This window comes from Meriones unguiculatus, chromosome 2, assembly GCF_030254825.1.
Source record: "Meriones unguiculatus strain TT.TT164.6M chromosome 2, Bangor_MerUng_6.1, whole genome shotgun sequence".
Taxonomy (NCBI): Eukaryota; Metazoa; Chordata; class Mammalia; order Rodentia; family Muridae; genus Meriones; species Meriones unguiculatus.
In genome coordinates, this window is record NC_083350.1 from 177,434,300 (window position 1) to 177,458,565 (window position 24,266).

The following is a 24,266-nucleotide window of genomic DNA, read 5'->3' on the forward strand; positions in this document are numbered from 1 at the left end:
GAGTGCTCTCTGTCACGAACAACTCCACATTTGGCTAAGGCCGAGGATCTGGCTTGCTTCCATGTATGTGGACCTATCTGCATTGCCCCCGTGGCACGCCTGGGTTGGCTACCCAGAGGCTATTTAAGCTGTGGGCTGGCTTTCCCCGGGGTCCGAGGATTGTTCAATGTTCCTGAATAAACTGCATTGAAAAAAAAAAGAAATAGTCCCTGTTCCCCTCATTTTGGGAAACCAATTGGTTACTGAGCTACCACAGGCTACATCTGAGTGGAGGTGCTAGGTTATATCCATACATGGTCCTTGGTTGAATGTCAGTCTCAGAAAAGACCCTGTGCCCAGATATATTTGGTCCTTGTGGAGCTCCTATCCTTTTCCCATCAGACTAACTCCCCTTCTTTCTTATGATTCCCTGTACTCTGCCAAAGGTTTGGTCATGAGTCTTTGCTTTGAAAACACTGCTAGTTAGAGTCTTTCAGATGCGCTCAGTAGACTCCTGTCATACGTTCAATGCACATCCCATCTGTCTTTCTAAGTGAGGATTGATCATCTTACTCCATGTCCGCTCAATTGATTATCTTTTTTAGGTGTATAGATTTCATTATGTTTATCATATCTTATAGGTCTATATAAGTGAGTATACACCGTGTTTGTCTTTCTCCTTCTGGGATATTTCACTCAGAATGATCTTTTCTAGATCCCACCATTTGCCTGCAAATTTCATGATTTCCTCCTTTTTGATTGCTGAGTAGTATTCCATTGTATAAAAATACCACAATTTCTGTACCCATTCCACCGTTGATGGACATCTGGGTTGTTTCCAGGTTCTGGCTATTACAAATAGAGCTGCTATAAACATGGTTGAGCAAGTGTCCTTTTTGTGTACTTGAACAAACTTTGGGTATATACCTAGCAGTGGTATAGCTGGGTCTGGAGGAAGCACTATTCCTATTTGTCTTAGAAAGCGCCAGATGGCTTTCCAGAGTGGTTGTACAAGTTTACATTCCCACCAGGAGTGGAGGAGGGTTCTCCTTTCTCCACAACCTCTCCAGCATGTGTTATCGCTTGAGTTTTTCATCTTGGCCATTCTGATGGGTGTAAGGTGATATCTCAGGGTCGTTTTGATTTGCATTTCCATGATGGCTAATGAGGATGAGCATTTCTTTAAGTGTTTTTCTGCCATTCGATAATCCTCTGTTGAGAATTCTCTGTTTAGCTCTGTTCCCCATTTTTTAATTGGATTACTTGGATTGCTGCTTTTCAGCTTCTTTAGTTCTTTGTATATACTGGATATTAGTCCTCTGTCAGATAAAGGGTTCGTGAAGATTCTTTCCCAATCTGTAGGCAGTCGTTTTGTTTTGATGATGGTATCCTTTGCTTTACAGAAGCTTTTCAGTTTCATGAGGTCCCATTTATTGATTGTTGCTCTTAGAGCCTGTGCTGTTGGTGTTCTGTTCAGGAAGTTGTCTCCTGTGCCAATGAGTTCTAGGCTGTTCCCCACTTTTTTTTCCAATTGTTTTAGGGTTTCTGGTTTTATGTTGAGGTCCTTGATCCACTTTGACTTTAGTTTTGTGCAGGGTGATAAATATGGATCTATTTTCATTTAATTATATTTTTAAATACCAAATATTTATCATTATTTCAAAATGGATTTCTCTATTATTTTTAATTGTTTTCATAGGAACAAAAACAACTAGAAAGTTAGACAGCCACTACGGTTGCTGTAGTAAGTTTAAATATCATTTTGTAAGTTTTGAATGTTATCTTTAAATGTGTTATACATTTCTCCTTCCAGGAAAAGAAACAAGTGCTCTCAACTTGGTTGACTTTCAAGTAACACTTGTATCCACCTCCTACCAATACAGATGTGTGGTAGGAGCATGAGAAAAGTTTACAGGATATTAAGCTTTTATTGTTAGAGGTAAAACAACAGCTAATCACAGACACATGATACAAACACTTCAGATTTAGTCTTCCTTTGTTCACCCCAAAGACTTTGTTTGTTTGTTTGTTTTATCTTGTTTTGCAGATCCTTTGTTCTGTTCATGTTAGCATATGCAAACAGAAATTTTTGGAAATAAATGGAAAAAATTGGAATTCTAATTCTAAAGCCTTGATGCATCTCATCTGCCATCTTTGAAACTCTCGTTTATATAATTTTACCCACACCAAAGTTTAAAACAACCTCTTATACTTTATTTTCTGTTTATTGTAATTCATGAATAACATGCAGAAAGATTTTCTTCTTCTTGATTTAACAAATCTAATAGTCCTATCCTCCTATTTATTCAAAACTTACATCAGTCTTTTTAAATACATTTAGTTATTTTCTTGAAACAAACAAACAAACAAAAACATTCCCAACAAATACAGGAAAATATTACTTTCTTAGCTGTCTTAGTTTTAGTTCTTTCTTCTTGAGCAGAATCTGTTTTTACATGTTTTCTAGCTGTTAACATTCTTTGCAAAAGTTCTCCCTTGGCAGGAATGTAGAAAAGTAATATCAGCGATAAGTAGCTATGAGCAAACTCATTTATTTCAAAATCAGTCACAACCAAATATTGTAAAACCTTCAAGTTTCTTTTTCTGGAGAAATTCTACTTATAACACAGAATCAAGCAATGACCTGGAGGAACTGGCAAAACTTATTAAATTCATTAAAGACAAGAGGCTGTGCCTTCAAAGAACCTCTACACCCAGGAAAAGAGCTGTTACACCCAGCAAATCCAACAGCACCAAATATTCCTAGATAAACAAGTAGTCTGTGATGTGTGTATTCTCTTATAGCTCCTGGGCAAGGCTTATCACAACACAGAATTTTCCTTAATAAAAAATTGTGTAAATTTTCTTAAGTCTCCAGCCTCAATATGTAACTTCAAAGAAAGTAATTTGTGATGAATTTCAACATGCCCATACTTCGTGTGACCCTGACCAAGTAAAAGTTGATTCCACAGTCCTATGCTGTTATAGTCTTTATTATGGTAAACCAAATAACAATGGAGGTAAATTATCTTCAGGAATTTTATTCTACTATTTAATACTTTGTACTATTCCAACATGTGTGACCTCTAAAAGCTTTATACATGATTGACAATAAAATGGGAGAGGAAGAGGGACAGACAGTGATGAGAAGAGTTTTCTTTTAGGAAAAATTAAACCCTGTTCAAGTTGGAACATACAATTCTTTGTTACCTAAGAACCTGTTTTACCTTATACCCCAGACTTTCTTCTCAATTTTGAACCCTTGCTTAAACATAATTCACTGAGCATTCTTGAATGATACAAAATGCTATTCCACGGCCTAATGGGACTTCCACCAAAATTAACCATCCTGTCTTAGTTAGCATTTCTATTGCTGTGATAAAACAACATGACTAAAAATATCATTGGCAACAAAGAGTTTATTTCATCTCATCCTGCGTCATCATCGTCTGTCACTGAGGAAGTCAGGGCGAGAACTCAAGCAGGGCAGGAACCCGGAGGCAGGAACTATAGGAAGCGCCATAGAGAACTGCTTATTCACTTTCTCCCCATCATTCACTCAGCCTCCTTTACCATATCATTGGGAGCCACCTGCCCAAGGCAGGTACCACCTCATGTGAGATGGGTCTAAGCACATCAATTTTCAATCAAGAAAATGCACCACAGAGTTACCCGGATGGCAGTCTGGTAGGAGCACTTCTCCACTGTGGTTCTGTCTTCCAGAACGGAAGAGTGTGAGCCAAGAACCCAAAACTGGAGCCTGGCTTTGTAAGCACTGTCCTCTTATTGTGCTGTTGCAGCAGCCAAATTACAATCTACTTTTTTTTTTTGTAACAATGCTCATCAGTACTTTATTAGAGTTAAATACATGCTGTATTCTTGCAGAATTCCATAACTGCCTATATTCCACCAAAGATATACACACGTGGATGCATACTGCATACATACATACACACATAACATATATGCACACACAAAACATGCAAACACTATAAACACATACACAAGCACACATTTTACATACATATACGCACGAATACAAATATGTACAAATGCACATGCATATGTATTCATGTACATTCATGAATAGAAAAATATTTACAAGTGCATATGTGTACACAGAGACACAGAAATACACATGCACAACCATGAATTGGCAAGAGAATTCTCAGAGCCTCTTACTAGTAGGAGGCCTGAATTGGAAAACCCAGTGCACGGAGGAAGTGAATAACCAGTTCAGTATTGCAACAGAATAGTACTCAAGTTAGCAGTGTACTAAGAGAAAGAAGCCATGAACAAAAGCACATATATTTGTCGTTGCAAGCAGATGCATAGAAATTAAATCTCCAATTTATAAAAAAAAATTATAATAAGAAAACACCAGTTTAAATTTTGCCTCAACAATAAAGTGATGAAATGGAGACTTACTCCAGGCTTGTGAAGGTTGCATTGAGTGTGGAAGCCTCATTCCTGGGCTCAGACACCCTGTTGCCCTGTGGCAATTTGCCCTGTCTTAGGCACTGCTACCAGCACATGAGGAGAATAAATGACTTTTGACTGTCACCATCCAAAAAGGGATGTCAGTTAGCGGATCTGAGAAAAAGCTTTTCTCTTGTAATTCTCTAGAGAGAGACCTAATGTCCACTCTGTGATATCTTCTGAGGTGGCTGTTGTGATAAGCCAATACCCCCAAACCATGCACTGTTGTTTTCTTTCCTCCTTTCCTCTACAAGCTCTTTTATCCCTGTGGTTCTTCCTTGCTGCCTAAGAATACAAAAGCTGGCTAGGATGGCATGTTGAAATGGGTACGCCTTCCACAACAATTCATCTGTGCTTATATTCTTTCTTGTCACTAGCCTTTCTAAAGTTACGGCACTATGAGTGAGAATACTACCACTGTGGAATATTTACAATCTACTTTTACACATTACAGCTATCAGTTACTTTAAACTACTCATGATGGCTTTCTATTACCAAATAAGTATTTTGTGTTTTACTGGAAGAATCTAAATTTGATCTTCTAATTTGCCTTTCAATAACTAGTCTTACAATTCATTCGTAAAGCCACTTTTCCAGAATACTTTTGCAAGACAGGATGTAATTTCAACTACACGTATTTTGTTCATTATGTTTCTTCTCTTTACTTTGTGGAATTATTTATACTTGAAATCTTATATTTCTCTATTACAAAAAAAGTTATGATTACTGCTTAGAATATTTTAAAGGAGGTAAGCATAGTTTAGTTATTAATGTTTAATTATACCCATACCAAATCCAAAAAATTGTATGTCAATTCTTTTAATTGGATCTATTACATGGATACTTTATTTTGACAGTGAATACTATCCACGTTTAAGCAATAATTTTACTTTTCCTGTTTCTACATGACTAGATTACTCATCTTCTAGTACATTTTGTTAACTGAATTTCACGAAATTCATGTTTTAAAGGTTCTACTACCTGAGGTCTAACATGTTAACAACTGTACTTTACTCTTCCTTACTGGAGCATTACTCGTATCTGCTAATACAATCTGTCTTAGAGGAACAGGAATGTTACTAGCTCATACGTTTCTAAATCTAGAAATGCCCCCTGCTAAATCCCTGAGACTTATATGAAAGGACTCTTTTTCTCATTCATCTCAAAACTTTTTTTTGTTCATTATCAGCAGAATGCTGGGACTGAGGGCCATCCATCTTAATTTCAGAGCTCATCTCTTACCAAACTATATTGCACATTCACCGCTTGACTGAGAAGTTCAACAGTTACCTTGCCTACTTGTTTGGATTTACAAGTAGTTCAGTGGTATAAATAATAAATGTTCCCTGAAAAGATTTGTGTCAAAGAATTGGTCTATAGTGGGAGGTCATAGACTCTTTAACATGTAGAAATTAATACAGATGTTAGTTGTTAAGCTTTCTCTGTTGCTGCGTTTATGTGCAGAACCTGATACTTTTCATGTGCACTGTCTTAAAGTGGTGTTTCACTAGCCAAATTGTCTATTGTTCCTGCTTTTATCAAATAAATGACAGGTATGAAACAATTTTTTGAAAGCTCCTCCCTTGTTCTGCTCAACCTCTTCCCATTATCAATGATTTGGATATTGAATTCCTAAATCTCTATGAAGACTTTAACACAAGCTTCTGTGCAGTAAATATAAAGTCCCATATTTTGATTATTATAATTAATTATGTTATAATATGTTACTGAATTTAATAATAAAGTATATATTTTAGTTGTTTCTTTTGTTTTTAAAATAATAATTACATCATTTCCCCTCCATTTCCCTCTCTTCCCTTCAAAATCTTCCATACATACCTACTTATTTTCTTCTGTTTAGTCTATATAATGTTACTTCTAGATAAATGTTTAGGGATGAGCATTTGGTGTTAAATAACCAATTGGTTGCTCCTCCCTGAGGAAACCATTCTCTTGCTCTCCTCATTCCTTAGTGCCTATAGTTTTATGTTGTTTTATTTTTCTGTTTTTGTTCCTGTTGTTGTCTCTCTCTCTCTTTCTCTCTTTTTGTGTGTATGTGTGTGTGTGCATGTAGTATTGTGCCTTCATGGTCTTTTTCTCATGTACTTTGGCATGTTGATTATTATTATTATTGTTCAGCTCATGTTTAAACAGCCACGTTAGTGAGACTATCTGGTTGTAGCTTTTGATACATCTTTAAAAGCATATACTAGACTCTAGATTGCATGGGTGTACTTATGCATCTAAGGTCAATTGCAGTCTTGAGGGGTTTGTATACTTTAACAACATCTACTCTGAATCCTTTCTACTCTTAGCACAGGAAACTTGCACTTGAACTTGGGACACTGATGGCTATTCATTAAAATGACAAATTAATGATCTATAAACCAGAAATTAGTGTCTTCATTTACAGTGTGAATTGAGTCATAGAATTGAGAAATTACACTAACTTCTTAGAGCCCTTTTAATAACAAATACAAAAGTTACAAAGAGACTACAGCTTGATAAAAATAGAAGGAAAGCATGGGTATTGCCAGATCATTTTAACCAACACTATATTATTTTTTTGGATCAGGGCACATGACCTTATTGTGTCCTCAAGAGATTTAAACCTCTTTATGGTGTGTGGAAGTTGTTCTTGTTCCCAGGCTCTTTGCTAGAAATCCTTAAGCTAGTCAGAATGTACTATATTAGGTTTTAAAGTTAATATATTAATTAATTAAAAATATTTATTAAGCAGAGAAACCTGCTAAGCACTGATAAAATCAATTAAGGCATGACATTAACACTTTTAAAGGTATTATTATAAGAGATATCAAGTATAGAATGACTCAGAAACTAGTTATTCTTTAGAGATGGAAATCACACAAAGAGTTTATTACAACTATCTTCATTATTCTAAAGAGATATTAAGTGGTGTTATGCGATTGCAGTGCAAAAGACCCAGATTACCATTAGAAGTTAGATAAAACATTTCTGTAGAAGTGACTTTCAAGCTGAAACTTGTAGAATGAATAGCTGAATACTAATAAGAGCTGATGAAAGAGGCTTTGGCAATGTAAAACAGGATCTCTAAGACATCACTTTAATGTGTTTTAAATGATGGAGAGAAAGCCAACTGTATCAGTTAGCACTCTCAACCCTGCTCTCCAAACACTATGTCAGAGGTGTCACTTGAAGTCAGAACTTTAAGAGAACTATGTAAATAAGTAAATACCCTGAAACATTTTTTTTAAAACTTGAATCATATAAAATATTTTTACACTGTAGGTAGGTCATTATTTTTTCTTTTTTAATATTAGTTACAGTTTATTAACTTTGTATCCCAGCTGTATTCCTCTCCCTCATTCTCTCCCAACCCCACCCTCCCTCTCTCATCTTTTCCCTGCCCCTTTCCAAGTCCACTGATAGGGGAGGCCCTCCTCTCCTTTCATCTGACTCTGGTTTATCAGGTATCTTCAGGACTGGCTGCAAAGTCCTTCTCTGTGGCCTAGCAGGGCTGTTCCTCCCTCGGGGGAAGGGAGAGGTCCATGAGCCAGCCATTGAGTGAAACTTAATAAATGGCTAGGGAGGTAATCAATGAATGGATAGAGGGACTTAGTAGGTAGGCATCATGAAAGGGCTTTTGATGTTGATGTTATAGATTTTAGAATTGCTAAGATGGTATATGAATGTCTAGTGAAGTGTTTTGGCCAAATAAGAAGCAGTGCTTTGAAATTTTTACTTTGCTATGTAAAAAATGATGATGAGATGGAGTCAAGATTGGATAGAAATAATTATTACAACAGTTTAGAAAGAAAATACTGTGGTTTGTACAAGATGGAGAGAAATAATTGCATAAATAGATCTAGTATAAAGACACTATAGAATACTATCCCTCACTGTTTCTGACATGAACTCGATGGCAGGCTCTTTGACCTCCCCCACCCTCCCCCCAGAAGAAGCAGCCTTGCTGGGAGACAGAGGAGGACTTTGCAGCCAGTCCTGAAGACACCTGATAAACCAGTATCAGATGTAAGGGGAGGAGGTTCTCCCCTATCAGTGGACTTGGAAAGGGGCAGGGAGGAGATGAGGGTGGGAGGGTGGGGTTGGGAGGGAAAGAGGGAGTGGGATACAGCAGGGATACAAAGTTAACAAACTGTAACTAATATTAAAAAAAATAAAAAGTTATAAAAAAAATACTATCCCTCCTATAGACTTCTGACACAGAAATTACTGCACCAGATCTTCTAAAGATGGCGATGAGTTTCCATTATGAATTGTCTGATTTATGTATCTTATTTTTACTTTAAGGTGATGGTGTCTTATCATATAAATTTCCATGAATTAGAATTATACTAACTCCCATAGAGTTACTGTAGAAGTTAATAATTTTGTTTTACGGAAAATTTTATCAATTATGATCCACAAAAACTGCAATAATGACCAAAATGGCAATGTATGTTCATGAGTACAATAGTACCATGAATGTTATGAAATTATTTAAATCTTTTCTGGATTTAAAGCCCACTCCTCAGAAGGAAACATATGCATGCTAGTGTGAAAATGACTAAAAAAACGTGGTCAAAAAATTCACAGGTCCCATGATTCAAACGATTACTATTATTTGCTAAATGGAAATAGTTATCAATCCAATTTCTAAATCTATATGTCTATGGTTATGGATTAATATAACCCTTCAGACCTCATCATGGAACTTTATTTTCACAGTGATGGTTAATGCAGAATTTGTGTATCCTTGACCTCTGACTCTTGCGCACTGTTGCTGTCAGTGTGTGGAGAAGCTAGGAAGCAGGTCTCCGGCTCCAGTGAGTACTGAGAGTATAACCAGAGGACAGCTGGTTTACTGAGTGATGGGGCTAGATTCAGGGGGTGAGACAGGAAAAGGGATGAGGGAGAAAATGTACCTAATTTGCATATGCATTCCTCACTGAAGACAGGCAAATATCAGTGACTCATCAATTCAAATACTAAAGCTTACAAGAGGAGGCAGGAACTTTCCAAGTGTAGCAGTTAGATTAGTAGGCTGCTAATCACACAATTTTTGAGAAGCCGTTTCTCTGGTGAGAAAAACAGAAGCCTAACTGTCTTTACTATGACACTTTGTATGGAATTGAGTAGGCCCAAGACTGATTCGGGTAAGGAGCTTCTCCACTCCTGTTGTGCTTGCTGAGAGATATCCAGGATTTGGACAAAGCTCTACCATCCTTCATCTGGCTTGGAAACTTACAGAAACTCACAAAAAGTCCAAGTGCAGAGAATAATTGACTATGGAGTACTTAGCCACAAACGGGGCATCGACAGCACAGTCCCCTCTCCAGTCTAGGACCACCTCAGAACAGGAAGTGGGAAGATTGTTAGAGCCAGACAAGAAAAAAAAAGCAATGTCTTCTGACCATAACTGAGCTGATGCACTTAAAAGCTTAGTAGCTATAGTCTCCCACACAAGAACTGAACAAAAGCAAGTCAAATTTCTAGAATAGGGAAGAAACATGAACCTCATCTCTCACTGAGGAGATATAAAAACTATGAGGAACTGATGGCTTCTGGGTAAGAGAAAATCAGGTTCCTATAAGGTTTGCCTGCTTGGTTTGTCCACCTTCCAGTAGTTGGCTACTACACACAACTATGTACACAACACACATTGGAGTTGGTGGACTATATGAAAAGAGGTTGAGAGTATAGGGAATTGGGTGTATGTCGGAAGAGTTAAAGGAAGAAGTTAAGCTATTATCAAATACATTGTATAAAATTTTCAAATAATTAATAAAAATATTTTTATTTTACTTTTTTATTTTTATTAATTACAGTTTATTCACTTTATGGCCCTCCTGTAATTCCTTCCCTCCTCCCCTCTTTTTTTTTAATTTTATTTTTTCTTATCAGTTACATTTTATTAACTCTGTATCCCAGCCGTGTCCTCATCCCTCATTCCCTCCCAGTCCCTCCCTCCCTCCCTCATCTCCACCGTGCCCCTTTCCAAGTCCACTGATAGTGGGGACCTCCTCCCCATTCATCTGATCCTGTTTTATCAGGTATCTTCAGGACTGGCTGCAAAGCCCTCCTTTGTGGCCTAACAGGACTGCTCCTCCCTTTGGGGGTGGTGAGACCAAAGAGCCAGTCATTGAGTTCCTGTTAGAAATAATCCCTGTTCCCTTCACTTTGGGAAACCAATTGGTTACTGAGTTACCACAGGCTACATCTGAGTGGAGGTTCTAGGTTATATCCATACATGGTCCTTGTTTGAATGTCAGTCTCAGAAAAGACCCTGTGCCCAGATATATTTGGCCCTTGTGGAGCTCCTATCCTTTCCCTGTCAGACTAACTCCCCTTCTTTCTTATGATTCCTTGTACTCTGCCAAAGGTTTGGTCATGAGTCTTTGCTTTGAAAACACTGCTAGGTAGAGTCTTTCAGGTGCGCTCAGTAGACTCCTGTCATACGTTCAATGCACATACCATCTGTCTTTCTAAACGAGGATTGATCATCTCACCCCATGTCTGCTCTCTTGATTATCTTTTTTAGGTGTATAGATTTCCTTATGTTTATCATATCTTATAGGTCTATGTAAGTGAGTATATACCGTGTTTGTCTTTCTCCTTCTGGGATATTTCACTCAGAATGATCTTTTCTAGATCCCACCATTTGCCTGCAAATTTCATGATTTCCTCCTTTTTGATTGCTGAGTAATATTCCATTGTGTAGAAATACCACAATTTCTGTACCCATTCTTTCATTGATGGACATCTGGGTTGTTTCTGGCTATTACAAATAAAGCTGCTATAAACATGGTTGAGCAAATATCCCTTTTGTGTACTTGAGTGAACTTTGGGTATATACCTAGCAGTGGTATAGCTGGGTCTTGAGGAAGCACTATTCCTAATTGTCTTAGAAAGCGCCAGATAGCTTTCCAGAGTGGATGTACCATTTTACATTCCCACTAGCAGTGGAGGAGGGTTCCCCTTTCTCCACAACCTCTCCAGCATGTGTTGTCACTTGAGTTTTTCATCTTGGCCATTCTGATGTGTGTAAGGTGATATCTCAGGGTCATTTTGATTTGCATTTCCCTGATGGCTAATGAGGATGAGCATTTCTTTAAGTGTTTCTCTGCCATTTGATATTCCTCTGTCGAGAAGTCTCTGTTTAGCTCTGGTCCCCATTTTTTAATTGGATTACTTGGTTTGCTGCTTTTCAGCTTCTTTAGTTCTTTGTATATACTGGATATTAGTCCTCTGTCAGATAAAGGGTTAGTGAAGATTCTTTCCCAATCTGTAGGCAGTCGTTTTGTTTTGATGATGGTGTCCTTTGCTTTACAGAAGCTTTTCAGTTTCATGAGGTCCCATTTATTGATTGTTGCTCTTAGAGCCTGTGGTGTTGGTGTTCTGTTCAGGAAGTTGTCTCCTGTGCCAATGAGTTCTAAGCTTTTTTTTCCAATTGATTTAGAGTATCTGGTTTTATGTTGAGGTCCTTGATCCACTTCACTTTAGTTTTGTGCAGGGTGATAAATATGGATCTATTTTCATTTTTCTGCATGTAGACATCCAGTTGGTCCAGCACCATTTGTTGAAGATGCTGTCTTTTTTCCATTGAATGGATTTGGCTTCTTTGTCAAATATCGAGTATTCATAGGTGTGTGGGTTTATTTCTGGGTCTTCTATGCGGTTCCATTGATCCTCCTTTCTGTTTCTATGCCAATACGATGCAGTTTTTATTACTCTTGCCCTGTAGTACAGCTTGAGATCAGGGATGGAGATACCTCCAGATGATCTGTTGTTGTACAGGATCATTTTGGAGATTCTGGGATTTTTGTTTCTCCATATGAAGCTGAGAATCTTTTTTTCGAGGTCTGTAAAGAATTGAGTTGGTATTTTGATGGGAATTGCATTGAATCTGTAGATTGCTTTTGGCAGGATGGCCATTTTCACAATGTTAATCCTACCAATCCATGAGCACAGGAGATCTTTCCATCTTCTGATATCTTCTTCGATTTCTTTCTTCAGAGACTTGAAGTTTTTCTCAAACAGGTCTTTCACTTGCTTGGTTAGAGTCACCCCAAGGTACTTTATGTTATTAGTGGCTATTGTGAAGGGTGTTGTTTCCCTAATTTCTTTCTCAGCCTTTTTGTCTTTGGTATATAGGAAGGCTTCTGATTTTTTTGAGTTGATTTTGTATCCTGCCACTTTGCTGAAGGTGTTTATCAGCTGAAGGAGTTCTCTGGTTGAATTTTTGGGGTCGCTCATGTATACTATCATATCATCTACAAATAGTGACACTTTGACCTCTTCCTTCCAGATTTGTATCCTCTTGATCTCCTTTAGTTGTTTTATTGCTCTGGCTAGGACTTCAAGTCCTATGTTGAAGAGATATGGAGACAATGGGCAGCCTTGTCTTGTCCCTGATTTCAGTGGGATTGATTTAAGTTTCTCTCCATTGAGTTTGATGTTAGCTATAGGTTTGCTGTATATTGCCTTTACTATGTTTAGATATGTGCCTTGTATCCCTGATCTCTCCAAGACTTTAAACATGAATGGGTGTTGGACTTTGTCAAATGCTTTTTCGGTATCTAAGGAGATGATCATGTGGTTTTTCTCCTTCAGTTTGTTTATGTGGTGGATTACATTGATGGATTTCCGTACGTTGAACCACCCTTGCATGCCTGGGATGAAGCCTACTTGGTCATGGTGGATGATATCTTTGATGTGTTCTTGGATTCAGTTTGCAAGTATTTTAATGAGTATTTTTGCGTCAATGTTCATAAGAGAGATAGGTCTGAAGTTCTCTTTTTTTGTTGGATCTTTGTGTGTTTTAGGTATCAAGGTGACTGTGGCTTCATAGAATGAGTTTGGTAGTGTTCCTTCTGTTTCTATTTTGTGGAATAGTTTGAAGAGAATTGGAGTTAGCACTTCTTTGAAGGTCTTGTAGAATTCTGCGCTGAAGCCATCTGACCCAGGGCTTTTTTTGGAGGGGAGACTGTTAATGACTGCTTCAATTTTTTTGGAAGATATAGGGCTATTCAGTCTTTCTACCTGATCTTGACTTAGTTTTGGTAGATGGAATCTGTCAAGAAAATTATCCATTTCATTTAGATTTTCAAATTTTGTGGCATATAGGCTTTTGTAGTATGACCTAATAATTGTTTGGATTTCCTCAGTGTCTGTGGTTATGTCCCCATTTTCATTTCTGAGTTTGCTGATTTGGATAGTTTCTCTCTCCTTTTTAGTTAGTTTGGCCAAGGGTTTGTCTATCTTGTTGATTTTCTCAAAGAATCAGCTTTTTGTTTCATTGATTCTTTGGATAGTTTTATTTGTTTCTAATTGATTGATTTCAGCCCTTAGTTTGATTATTTCCAGCCATCTGCTCCTCTTGGGTGTATCTGCTTCTTTTTTTTTTCTTGGTTTTTCAGTTGGGCCATTAAGTTGTTTGTATGTGATGTTACAAATTTCTTCTTGCAGGCACTTAGTGCTATAAATTTTCCTCTGAGCATTGCTTTCAATGTGTCCCATGAATTTGGGTATGTTGTGCCTTCATTTTCATTGAATTCTAGGAAGTCTTTAATTTCTTTCTTTATTTCTTCCTTAACCCAGCTGTCATTGAGTAGTAAATTGTTTAGTTTCCATGTCGGTGTCGGCTTTTTGTTGTTTCTGTTGTTGTTGAGGTCCAGCTTTATCCATGGTGGTCAGATAGTATACAAGGAATTATTTCAATCCTTTTGTATCTGTTGAGGCTTGCTTTGTGACCCACTATATGGTCTATTTTGGAAAAGGTTCCATGTGGTGCTGAAAAGAAGGTGTACTCTTTTGAGTTTGGGTGAAACGATCTGTAGAGGTCTATTAGGTCCATTTGATTTAGGGTCTCTGTGAGTGCTTTTATTTCCCTATTTGGTGTCTGTCTAGTTGATCTGTCCCTTGGTGAGAGTGGAATGTTGAAGTCTCCCACTATTAAGGTATTAGGATCAATGTATGATTTAAGCTTTAATAATGTTTCATTTACAAATGTTGGTGCTCTTGTATTTGGGGCATAGATATTCAAGATTGTGATGTCCTCTTGGTGGATTTTTTCCTTTGATGAGAATATAGTGGCCCTCCTTATCTTTTTTGATTAACTTGGGTTGAAAGTCTATTTTATTAGATATTAGGATGGCTACTCCAGCTTGTTTTCTGGAACCATTTGCTTGAAAAACAGTTTTCTAGCCCTTTACTCTGAGGTAGTGTTTATCTTTGTTGCATAGGTGTGTTTCTTAGATGCAACAGAATGTTGGATCCTGTTTCCGTAACCATTCTGTTAGCCTGTGTCTTTTTATTGGTGAGTTCAGTCCATTGATATTGATAGATAATAGTGACCAATGCATGTTAGTTCCTTTTGTAATGGAGTCAGTGATCTAACCTTGTTTCATTGCTTGTTTTCTTTTCACTTTTGTTGGGATATTATCTGTATGCCCTGTTTTCTTGGGTGAATTTGTTTTCGTTGGATTGGAGTTTTCCTTCTAGTATCTTCTGTAGGGTTGGTTTGCTGTGTAGATATTGTGTAAATTTAGTTTTGTCATGGAAAATTTTGTTTTCTCCATCTATGTTGATTGAAAGCTTTGCAGGGTATAGTAGTCTGGGTTGACATTTGTGATCTCTTAGAGTCTCCATGATACTTGCCCAGGCCCTTCTGGCTTTCATAGTTTCTGATGAGAAGTCTGGTGTGATTCTGATAGGTCTACCTTCATATGTTACTTGGCCTTTTTTCCTTACTGCTTTTAATATCTTTTCTTTGTTCTGTAGATTTAGTGTTTTGACTATGATGTGACGTGATGTGTTTCTTTTTTGGTCTAGTCTATTTGGAGTTCTGTAGGCCTCTTGTATATTTATGGACATCTCTTTCTTTAAGTTGGGAACATTTTCTTCTATGATTTTCTTGACCTCCTCCCCTCTTAATCCCACCCTCCCCTTCCCCTTCTTCACCCATGCTCCTCCTCAAGTCCATTGATAAGGGAGGACTTCCTCCCCTTCCTTCTGATCCTAGTCTACCAGGTCTCATCAGGAGTGGCTGCATTGTCTTCCTCTGTGGCCTGGTAAGGCTGCTCTCCCCTCAGAGGGAGGTGATCAAAGAGCCAGCCACTGAGTTCATGTCAGATACAGTCCCTGCTCCCATTATTATGGAACCCACATGGACACTGAACTGGGCTACATCTGTGCATGGGTTCTAGGATATCTCCATGAATGGTCCTAGGCTGGAGTATAAGTCTCAGAAAAGACCCCTGTGCCCAGATTTTTTTTTTTTTTTTGGTTCTGTTGCTCTCTTTGTGGAGCTCCTCTCCTCTCCAGGTCTTACTATCTCCCCCTTCTTTCATAAGATTATCTGCACTCTGCCCAAAGTTTGGCTATGAGTCTCAGCACCTGCTTTGATACCCTGTAGGGTAGAGTCTTTCAGAGGCCCTCTGTGGTAGGCTCCTGTCCTGTTCCCTGTCTTCTGATGTCCATCCTCTTTGCCTTTCTGAATGGGGATTGAGCATCTTAGCCAGAGTCCTTCTTCTTGATTAGTTTCTTTAGGTGTATAGATTTTAGAATGTTTATCCTATATTATATATCTAATATCCACTTATGAGTGAGTATTTTTTAAATAATAGTTTTGTTGAAATTGGCAGAATGTATGTAGGATGTCAACAAGGACTGCACCTGGAGAATTTGAGGAAATCCTACCATACTGTAGAATTGCCTTAATCTTCACCCACCTATCACAGCAGCACCTTTTTTTGTCTATCATAAAGTATATAATTTTGATCACATTCAGAAAAATATGTAAAGATGGCGATACAATTATGTTCAAGGCAGTACAGCCATGATCCCTCAAATTGTCCCTGGAGAGCTAAGAGGTGAACAACCTTCCCCAGCTGTGACTTGTCATGTCCTTTAGGAACCTGTGACCAAGAAGCTAGTCATCGGGGCCTATGAGTCTGAATACACTTCCAGAACCTTGATCCCATATGGTATTAAGTCCTTGCCCCTCCAAACATCCCATGCCCTGGGCTATTACCCTGACCCAATGTTCCCTGCAATGTCAGGGTGGGGAGGCCCAGGAGCTTATCAGAGGAAGATGGTAGCTGGACTGCCATGGGCATCCAGAATGAGCCCACCAGTGTTTCCAGAAGATCAGCTTGCCGAGGATAATGTTTAAGAAGAAATTGGCTCCTCCTGGATAGAAATCCCCCCCCCTTCCATAAATCTTGACACTCCAGTGATTCTGGAGTGTACAACAGTGCTTGCAAGAGAAAGTGCCTGTCTCCTAGCACTTCCAGAAATGGGAACCCCTCCCCCTAATGTGTGAGGACATTAACGCTGAGGAGTACAGTAAAGACACCTCAAAAGGTTACTTAAACCTCTAACGTTTTCCAGATGGGCCTGGCGATATTTTGTTGTTTTCATTGTCTAGGTTACCAAAAAGACTTTTGCCTTCCACCTTTGGTGTACCCTGTTTTGTGTAATACTCTGAGAGAAGGTGCCAAAGCTTTGCCACTGAAGCAGGTAACCAACTGAAGCAAACCTAGAGGTTTGGGGGTTTTTTTGTTTGTTTGTTTTTTGTTTTGTTTTGTTTTTCTTCTTTGTAAAATAAAGTTAATGGAGGACTCTGGACAACAGAAGAGGGTGAGAACAGGGAACAGGATAGGAGCCTACTACAGAGGGCCTCTAAAAGACTCTACCCAGCAGGGTGTCAAAGCAGATGCTAAGACTCATAGCCAAACTTTGGGCAGAGTGCAGGAAATCATACGAAAGAAGGGGGAGTTAATATTACCTGGAAAGGACAGGAGCTCCACAAGGAGAGCAACAGAACCAAAAAAATCTGGAGTCTTTCCTAGACTGATAATTCAAACAAGGACCATTCATGGAGATAACCTAGAACCCCTGCACAGATAGAGCCCATGGCAGCTCAGTGTCCTGTTACAAGGGTCTCCTAGTAAGAGGGAAGGGGGCTGTCTCTGACATGAACTCAGGGGCTGGCTCTTTGATCACCTCCCCATGTGGGGAGCAACCATAACACACCACATAGAAGACAATGGCAACCACTCCTGATGAGACCTGAGAGGCTAGGGTCAGAAGGAAGGGAGTAGGACCTCCCCTATCCTTGAACTTGGGGAGGGGCATGGGAGGAGATGAGAGAGGGAGAGTGGGATTGGGAGGAGATGAGGGAAGGTGCTCCAGCTGGGATACAAAGTGAATAAACTGTAATTAATAAATATATCTTTATAAAGTTTTAAAAAAAGACTGAGACATTTAGTATCTTGCACAGCCATGGTAAAAACATTCAAATCTGAGACTGCTTCGTTACTTTTCTTAAATTAAGAAAGAAGCCTCTAGAAGCTTATTCAGAGGGTTTCTAAAGATACATATGTTATTGAGTTTTTCCTTCATTTCCACCTTATTGAAATTATAAAAAATAAATAAATTCAGAAACACCAAACTGTGATGTTTGATTCTGTATAGAGAAAGCAAAGGGTAGTTGGACACTTTTTAGAAGAACACCATTATAATTTAATATGCATTATTAAAGGAAGAAATGGGAGGGTTTATATCACCAACATAAGTATCTGTTATTCATTTGTCCACATGAAGTCAGTCTTCATTGCCATTTTGTCTGTCCCCTGGGGCTACAGTTAAAGAACAAAATCTTCTAATGGGATTCATGTCTGGTTCTGCCATGCTAGCTCTGAATGAAAACATTCATTTTCTAAATAGCATTCTCTTGTTTGTGAATGCTTTAAGCATCATTCGTTATGCCTACTACTTAGCCTGTAAAAATTTTCAGAAAAATAACATATAAACAGATCAAATAAGTCGAAGATATATGTGGAGCCCACAGAGCAAGCTACATCCACTGAATTACCAGAAACAAGAGTAAGTGAAAAACGGTCCAGTATTCTCTACATTGCTCATTTAGAGCCTATCGAGAGGAGTGAGCCTGAGGATCTGTGTCTTCGCTGGGAAACTTAATTGAATGCAAGGCATACCATGCCTCATGATGCCCATATTCAGGAAAACATAATCAGTGTCAGAAGGATTCTTCTAGAATTTGAAACAGCTTTTATTCATTTGTTTGAATTCCTTCTACCAATTGACATAAGTTTATCTTCTGTCTTGGGAATAGACGGCTAACATATTTTATAATGAATTAATATTCCTGAAATATAGATCCCCATTTTCAAATCTGACATGATACCAACACTGCCTTATTGACCCTTTTTGATAGGCACAGAACATATAAATTGAATGCATTTCAGTATACAACTTTACTCAGAAAATCTTACCGTTGACATAAAACTAGGTGCATGTTGCCACTTGCAGAACCACACACTTGGCAAGAGCTGGGTCATTTGAGTACATCCATCACTGAAAAGAACTCAACAGCGTTGTGACAAGATTCCCAGCCCTCACATTGCAGCTACTCCACTTTTATTGGATCATCCATAGTCCACTCTTATAAGCTTTCTTTCAGCAAAATCACACAAAATTTAAAATATTATACCTTTCTTTCATAGGAAATAAAGAGAGCAATATCTCATTTTTATTCACTACTCTTTCCATCCTCTCTGAGGTGTAAATAGTTTAACAGTAAATAAAACATAAAATAGTTTAACATCAAACAAGATGAGGCACATAACAATTAAAATTTAAGGTACACTGGACCTTTTTTTCAGAATAGGATTCTACTACAGATAATTTATACTAACAAAGATTAACTAAGTGATAAGTTGCCATTACATTCAAGGCATCAATTTTTGGTTCTGCAATGAAAATTGAGATAGGAATGGCCTGAACATTGTAAGCCATGTCATTCCAGATTCTTAACAACCAGTTTCTCCTATGGCCTTAGAGTAGCTTTTCTACTGATAGTACTTTGATACTGTAAAGTTGTTTTCTTCTTTCCTCTACACCAGTGGCTCTCAACAGTCCTAATGCTACAACACTTCAATAGAGTTCCTCATCTTGTGGTGACCCAACCATAAAAGAATTTTTTTTCACTACTTCATAACTGTAAGTTTGCTACTGTTATGAATCATAATGTAGATATCTGTGTTTGCCATGGTGACCACCGTGAAAGTGTCATTCAACCCTCAAAAGAATAGTGACCCACAGTGTGAGAACCACTGCTCTACACCGATTTTAAAATCCTTTCCTTACATGTATGCCCTTCTCAGGTTAGTACAAGTATGCCATGTTAATCTCATTTCAACCTTTACCAGGAGCTAATAAAACATTTTTTTTCATTTTCTTAACATTCCTTGCCTTACATACTTTTTGTTTCTGTCAAGTTTTAACAGATGCCCATATAAGCTTGGCTTCTTTCCCTGATGCTCGCTGAATTCTGAGGAAGGACTAAATGCAGGCCAGAGGAGGGTAAGAAAGCCTTGAACTTACCCTACAATCTTAAAAAGGCCTGATGATTCACAGAAATATTCCGTGCCATCTGAAGCAACATTAAAACTCCTTCTTGATAATAATGATATCTTAATGGCTATCATTTAGTGAACATATGGCATGTAGTAGCCATTAACTTAAATGTTTCACATTCATTATTGTTTTTTCTGCACTCACCTTTTAACAAGGCAAAGATGAAACCATTAATGTTCTCATCCAGTCCTGAAGTTAACATATTTCAATAAAACTGACCATTATCTATTGAGTTCTTAAAGACCCCAAAATTTTTGAAGTTTCTTTGCTTTGTTGATCATATGCAGTCAATAAATGCAAATCCTATTATTTCTGTCTTCAATGTATGCACCATATCTCCATTCTGCTATTGTTACCTTAGACTAAATAAAGAAAATATACTATTCTGGATTGGCTCCTAGAATATAAAATGAATATTAGTTATAAAAAAAGCTATAGCCTAAAATGATTTCAGTGTATAGCTAGTGTTTTTTTCTCATTTAAAAAATATCATCATATTAATATAAGTTATTAACTGATACAGAATACTGATAACACAATTATTTCTCTACTACCATAACCATATTTCTGTATATCTAGATTTGTTACAAAAAATATTTACAACCTAAATTATTATTTAGTTACCATCTTGGCCCTTAATCTATTCCAAAGCTTACAAACTATACAAATATGGGAATAATAGCTGAGTGATCATTATACTACTCTCTCAGAAGACCTGAGTTCATTTCTCAGTGGTTCACAACTGCCTATTACTACAGCTCCAGGTGATATGGCAGCTTGAGGAAGAGGATGAACATTTTCTGAGGACATTTGCTCCATTAAGCCAGATCTGTAAGAAATAAATATCCTAACTCAAAATAAAATATTCAGGGACTTTAATTATATGTACACAACCCTTTCACATTTGTTGTGTTTTATTGGGAAAGAAAGGAGTAGATTCTGCAGTGAAGAGGGAGATATCCCTGTGCGAGGTCGGCCTAGAATGTGTCTCAAAACCAGTGTCCATATAAACACTCACATGGCTTCTTGCTATTATTTAAAAGCTAAGTAGAACAGTCTGGGAGAAGTTGGGAATTTAGTCTTAACCATGTACCATGCGTTAATAATGTTTTTTTTTTCCATAAGAACATAAAATTCTGAGTGAAAATGTAAAATGTCTTATTTAATACTGGAACACTCTTCTACTTTTTTATTCCTTAAATTTCTATCAACTTCCATTAGTTTTACATTTTTTTCATTGAAATATTCCATCACTCACAGGCTCTCCCCAGGGGACATATTATTTAAAATACATTAAAATAATTTTCAACTGCTATTTGAAAGTGAAAGAGTAATTTTAAAATACTCAAATCATGTGTTTGTGCTTTGTGGCACTTAAGAATCATGAGAGGGAAGTTAAAGCTTTGAAAGAGAGAAAAAAAGTCATACGCATCTAGATTGGTGAGCAAACATTTCCTTAAATCTTACCTACTTCCCGTTCTTTCAAGATGGGAGACCACACAAAAAGGCCCACATGTGCCTGGCTCAGGGATGAAGAAATAGATGATGTCTTAAACCAGCATTAACATTTTATACATGTGTGATCACTTACCCACTCAAACAAGAGGTCTTTAAATATCAACTAAACTATCAGAGTGTAACAAAGGTTTTTATGCCGGTTACTAATATGCACTGTAAATGCTTCTAAATATCTTAGGGTTTTGAGATGTTCCCAGGTTAGGAGAAAATATCTTTCTATGAGGCCATTGACACAGGTACAATTACTTTCAGTGTAATGTCTTCCAGAACTGTGATTGACAGGGAATGACCATCAGAATGTTCACGAGCACAACACGTGTCGGCCATTCTGAATGTGGATTTTCATTCTCTTTTTTTTGTGGAAGCAGTAGCTGAGTCATGAAATTTAGTAGCTCACATTCGGAGAATAGTGGAGAACTTAAACTGTTGGAACTTTTGAAGAAATTTCCAGCCATATTTCAGTGGCTCTACTCTTTTTAATCTGAGAATGAGGCTGTGTTTGCAGTTCAGTGACAGAGCTCTTGATATGCATGTTTAAGGCACAGAGTCCCACCCTCAACACTGGAAACAAAATAAAATCAAACAAACAAGGATAAAAATCAAGGCCACCAATACTGAAGCATCAGTCTCTAAAATCTTTTTTTTTTTTTTTTTTTTTTTGGCTGTGTGCTCTGACTAGATGCAAGATCCTCTTTAGGTGGGTCTTTTGCAGCTTTAGTGGAGAAGACAGACAAAGGGTTTGCATTGCAAATGCTACTGTAATGTTGTTAACTGATAACAAGAGACTGAGGAAATCTAACCCTTAAAATAATCACTTGAAACATTAATAGTTGTTGAAATTTTATTTTTCTTTGCCCTTTTTTTCTTGCCCTTTGTTTCATCCCTTTTTTAAAAAATTGAATAATGTTACATCATATTCTGATTACAGTTTCCCTTTTCCATCCCTTCCAAATCCTCCCCACCCATTCAACTCCACACCTTTTTTCTCTCTCTCCTTAGAGGAAAGTAGATAAATGTAAAAATCAAAGTAACCAAACAAAAATAAATTTTAAAACAGTAAAAAAAAAAAAAATAGCCACTAGAGGCACACACACATGTGCACCCACATACACACAAACAAAACATGTAAACACACTATTGGAAATCATAACATACAAGGAAAAGAGTAGTAAGATTAAAATTGAAAAAGCAAAAATAAAACAATATGAATCAAAAAGTCTACAAAACACCACTGAATTTATTCTGTGTTGGCTAGCTACTATTAAAAAAGGAACTTACATTTAAATGTCGTCTATATACCAAGTGAAACACTATTGCAGATTGAGGGGTATCAGGTATGGATTTCCTCTTAAGGAGTGGGCTTTAAATACAATCAGAGAGTGTTTGGTTACTTATCCACCCATGTGCCACTGTTCCTCCAGTGTATTTTGCAGGCGAGACACCATTGTAATTCACTGGATTTGTGTTTGCAGTGGTTCTCTTCTTGGTAGTGTGCAGTTCACTTGCCAGTAACATGAGCACTGGTTGGCAGAGGTGAAGACTAGTCAGGCATTATCTGAACTTTGTGTTCAATGAGATCTTGTCTTCAGCAATGGGACTTTACCATCAGTTTGCAAAGAGTGACCAATAGCCTTCACAATAGGTGGTATTGTCCCGGACTTTCCATTAGATGCTTTTGGTCAACGACTCAATCAGATGAAACGCATTCATGACACTATAGATTTCACTTGCTGTAGAAAGATGTTTAAGGGATGATATTTGATGAGTCTAATTAGATTTATTTCATATGCATATGTATTTTTAGAAGCGTCTACAGTAATTGGTTTCCATATGACCCTTTAAATGGCCTTTAGCATTTGTCTTAGTTACTGTTTTATCGATGTGAAGAGTCATCATGACTAAGGCAACTCATCAAAGGAAGCATGCAATTAAGGGCTTGCTTACAGTTCTAGAGAGTTAGTCTACCATTATCATGGTAAGAAACAGATGGGAATGGTGCTAGAGCAGTAGCTAAGAGTTTTACATACTGGTTGCTGGCAGCATGCAGAGAGGGATGTAGAGGGAGAGTGAGAAAGAATGACATGAGCTTTTGGAACCTCAAAACCTGTTCTCAGTAACACTCTTCCTCAAACAAGTCCACACCTTCTAATCTTTTCCAAAGAGTTCCACTAACTAGAGACTAAGCATTTAAAAGCATGAGCCTATGGGGAACACCTTCACAGTGTTTGGTGTCCTTCTCCATACTTCCTCCCTTAGACCCTGCTAACATCCTCTTCATTTATTCCTTCCATTTCAGTCTGCCTCCTGTCTCACCATAACTATATATTATGTTTTCTCTTTCTTTGAAGACATCCCCACCTAGTCCTTTACTTAATTAATTACTTCTGTGATCATAAAGATTGTAGCATTCCTATTGAAGATGTAAAAGCTGACTTCTCCCAATAAAAGAATACATATCACGTTTTCATTTTGACCTTTGGATTACCTCACTCAGAATGAATTTTTTTCCTAGCTTCATCCATTTACTTGCAAATTTCATGATTTTTTTAAACAGTTGAATAGTCTTCCATTGTTTAAATGTGCCACATTTTCATTTTTCATTCATCTGTCCATAAACATCTAGACTGTTTCTCATTTCTGGCTATTACGAAGCTATTTGTTCTTCTACTTTTTACTTGTTATTATCTCCTTTTGTAGATATTCTACTTCACAATAATATCAACTCATCAAAATCAGAACCATTCTGTGGTGGGGAAATATTAACTACTGTCAACAATTCTGATATTCTAGTGTCTTAACTATAAACAATCAGGAAAATATACGTTAATGCATAGTACAAATGGCTTTTAACTTTTCTAAGGATG